The sequence below is a fragment of the Corvus brachyrhynchos genome, unplaced genomic scaffold, assembly GCF_000691975.1.
Source record: "Corvus brachyrhynchos isolate BGI_N302 unplaced genomic scaffold, ASM69197v1 scaffold130, whole genome shotgun sequence".
Taxonomy (NCBI): Eukaryota; Metazoa; Chordata; class Aves; order Passeriformes; family Corvidae; genus Corvus; species Corvus brachyrhynchos.
In genome coordinates, this window is record NW_008236193.1 from 325,221 (window position 1) to 329,269 (window position 4,049).

The window sequence follows — 4,049 nt, forward strand, 5'->3', positions numbered from 1 at the left end:
GAGCCATGTCCCACTGGGTGAGGACAAGGATGTCCCCACCTGCCACCACCTCCCTGTCCAGCAGATCCTGCTCAGAGCGTTGCTGGGGCTGGGCTGTGACACAAGAATGTCCTTAAGCTGCCCTGTCCTGCCCCTCCAGCCCTGGGCACTGTCCCAGAGACAGCGGGGGGACCCCCTGAGGGGCCGTGGGGACCATGGGCCCATGGACTGTGTTCCCATCCCCAGGAGGTACCGCCTCATTCCATGCACCTTTTGAGTCGGGGAAACGGCAGCACAGGTGGCACAGGACATGTCCCTGCACAGCTCTGCTGCCGCACTCAGCCCCAGACCTTGGGAGTGCCTCCGTCCCTCATCCCTCCACGGGCACTGGACACTTTCCAAGCTCTGTAATGTGCTTCTTGTTTGTTCTGTGTTCCCTGGACAGCTGATGCCTCTGGGGCCAGATTCCCCAGGGTCCCTGGCAGCCCCCCAGCTGATCCATACAGAACAGGGCGCTGGGTTTGCTCCACTCTGGTTTTGGACTCCATGGAGGAGGTGACAGCCATTCCTGGGACAAAGAACAGCCACCAGCATGGCACGTGCTCCCTCTCCCTTGTATGGCGCAGGCCAGGCCAGGGGCCAGCAGCTCCAGGAACATGGGCAGGACCTGGAATGCTTCTGGGAAATTGCTGGAGCAGGGAGGACATGTCCCATCCCCTGACACTGATACCGAGAGCACCTGCTGCTCGGGCCCCACAGGGACAGCAGGTCCCTCCTCACCCGCTGCTTTACCAGGAGAAGGGGCCCCAAGATCATTTTTGGTCCTGGTGAACAAATCCCTGCCAACCCCAGAGGCTGCCGGGACACGGCCAGTGGCACCCACGTCCTCCCGCACGGGGTGTACAGGCCCTGCTGTGGTTTCAGTGCCCTTTCCAAGGGAGCAGGGGGAATTTTTTGGTGGTTTGGGAGTTTTTCTCCTCCTTCTAAGAAAATGTGCGACGTGCCAGCCTGCACCTCTTCCTGCCACATCCCTGCGCTGCCGGGGCTGTCCCAGAGTGACCCAGCTGCAGTGGGTCAGGGCTGCCCCTGCAGATTTCCCCCCTTCCCAGGGAATTGGGAGGATGGAGGAGGATGAAAAGAGCCTGGGGGGTTTAAAATCATCCTGGAAATGCTTTTCCCATCCGCTGCTATCAACTAAGACAGGACTCCCACTGTGGCACAGCATGAGCCCCCTCCCTGCCCTTCTCCCCAGACACCCCAAACCCACAGTTCCTGCAGCTCCTGGTCCTTGCTTTGGGGGCTGCAGGAATTTCCCTCCTGGAGTAACTTGATCCATCTTTCCAGTAGATCCCTGGGCCAAGCCCTGTCCCAGTCCCACCATCTCCGTGTCCTTGTCCCCTGGGATTTGGCTAGTGTAGGGTGTCAAGGCCAGGACTGCTGGGTGATGGGGGATGGAGGATGCTCCCCATTGAACTGGCCCCTCCCCTGAAGGGCTTTTTTGGGGTGAAACCACCCCAGGTGTGTTTGTACCCTCCCTCAGGACACACTTGCCTTCAGCTTCCATGCTGGGTTCCAGCTGCTCCCTCACCTTATGGCACCTCTTCCAGCTGGGGAAACTGAGGCACGACACCACCATCCCCCTCATCACCCTGCCTGTCCCCCAGCTGTCCCTGAGACACACTGGGCAGCTCTGCTGGGGGTGTCCTGGGCAAGGGGGGCAGCCCCAAATTGTGGGGGTAAAGCAGGAGCTGGGAAAGCCAAGCAGGGTTCGCCCCGGCCCCTTCCTGCAGCAGATGGGAAGGGACCAGGGCCGTGTCCCTGGGAGAACCCCACGGTGGCAGGGTGGGGACTTGGGGTGCACTGGAGGCCTGGCAGGAGCTGCCAAAACTCCCCCAGTGGCTTCAAGGCGAGGAGGAAGATCGAGGATCCACCGGCACAGGAACCAGCAGAGCCGTGAGCTGGTGTGTGCCTTGGGCGTGGGGTGGGGTGTGTCCCCTCTGTCCCTCGTGTCCCCCGTCCCTCCCACCCCTCCTGTCCCACCCCAGCACCAGGAGTGTCAAACCTCCGGGTTTCTGCCCAGCAGGAAATTCCAGGTTTCTTGCAGGATTTTTTCATTTGACACAGAGCCAGGGCTCCAAATCCTCCTGCTTCCAGGGCCGGGAAGCTGGGCCCTCCTTGGGCCGGGGAAGTAACACACAGAAAAAGGAGGTTTGTTTATTTTCCCTTCCAAAGCAGAGAAGCAGGGTGGGAGGGGAAGCCCCGGACAGCCCTGAGCCTGCCCACGTTGGGGCACATCCAGGGGGAGTGGGCAGCCACGAGTAGCTCAGGGCACGGAGGGGTGACAGGGTGGCCACGATGCCTCTGGCCCCTCACGCTCCCTCTGCTCCCTGGCCAACAATAGCCGCCTTCCGGCACAGCCCCACTCGCTTTCCTGTTTTCCCTTGGCCAGTCTTGGAGTGTGGGGCTCCAACAGCTCGTGGAGACCCCACAAGGTTGTGGGTCCTGGTGGCACGCAGAGGTGTGGGGACAGGTGGCACCTTAGGGACGCAGCAGGGGGCTCACCATTAGTGGATCCTGGTGAGGACTGGGACATGGGGGATTTGCTGCTGCCGGCCCCATGTTTGCACCCCTGGGACGCTGGATGTGATCAGGAGCAGGGAGGGGGCTGGGGGGCTCAAATGCATCTAAATCTGTGTTTCCCTGTAAAAACATTAGGAAGCCCTGTGCTGAGGCCTGTGAGCTGCCTGCCCTCCCTGGGGCCAGCGGGGCCCTTTCCACTGTCCATGGGCACCTGTGTCCCCACAGCAGGAGCCACCAGTGTGGGGACCTGCTGCGGCCCAGGCCTGGGGACCAGGCTGGGCCTGAAGGAGGGATTTTGGCTTGACCCTGCACCCATCAGGTGAGGGGGAGAGGGAGAGCCCTGGTCCTGTGGGGGAAACACGGGTGGCACACTGGGATAAGCACGTGTGCAGGCAAAAAACAACCCGTGATCATGTGTCCGTGTGAGTGTTGGTGCAAACACCCCCCGGCCGACACTGCCCTTGCACACACGTGTGCGGTTTTGTGCATGTTCCCTGGCAGCCAATTCCACAGGGACGAGCACTGGGAAGGGAAGCAGGAGGATTTGGAGGCTGTCCCAGTGTCCCTGCACCCGGCAGCTGAGACCCGATGCTGTTGCCACACCCGGCTGGAAACGTCCCCTTGAGTGTGCAGGGAGCGTGGTGTGAGTGTGCACTGAGTGTGCAAAGCGCATGTGACAAGCACAGCACAGGCAAACACGCTCCCTGCATGCCAAGGATCCCAAGGTCCCTCCAGGGCCACACGGGGAGCACGGGGTGGGCAGTGAGCACATGCTGGGCGTGCAGAGAGGGCACAGTGACATGTGGGGAGCACGCAGAGAACACGTGGGTGACGGGACACGCAGCCAGCACACGGAGAGCACACACTGCACGCTCATCGCACACGCAGTGACCACGCTGCCACTGCCCCAGATTCCCACACCGTGACAGGACCCCCGTGGGCTGGGCGAGCCCCCAGCCAGCCCTGGGTGGCCCCACCACGCCAGGCATCCCTGGGTGGCCCCGGGGCTGTGGGTGCCGGCTCTGCTGCCCTGTCATTCCCGGCTCCGTGACCTACATGGTGCCGGGCACAATTTAGGAGTGCGTGGCTCCTCAGGAGCCCCAGGAGGGGAAGGGACCATCCCTGTCCCCCTGCAGACCCCCCAGTAGTGGGGGCACCACCACTCATCCCCCCAGCCCGGACTAGCTGGGGAGCCCTCATTAGCAGCGCCAACAAACAAAGGCCCGGGATGCCCGGTTTGCCTGGCACGGGATGCAGAAGACGCCATCAGGGCCTGGAAAAACAGGAATTTCGACAGATTTTGGGAGGGGGGTGGCCAGGACCCCGCCGGGGTGACCCCACACCAGGCTGGCACTGGGCTTGGGGGCGATGCAAATCCCCTCCAGGCAGCAGCGGGGGAGCAGAGGGCGGGGGGCAGAGCAGGGCCGGGGCCGCGGCGCTGGTGAGGGGGACAGGGGAGGCGCCGATGGCGGTGAGGGGGGGTCTGGGGG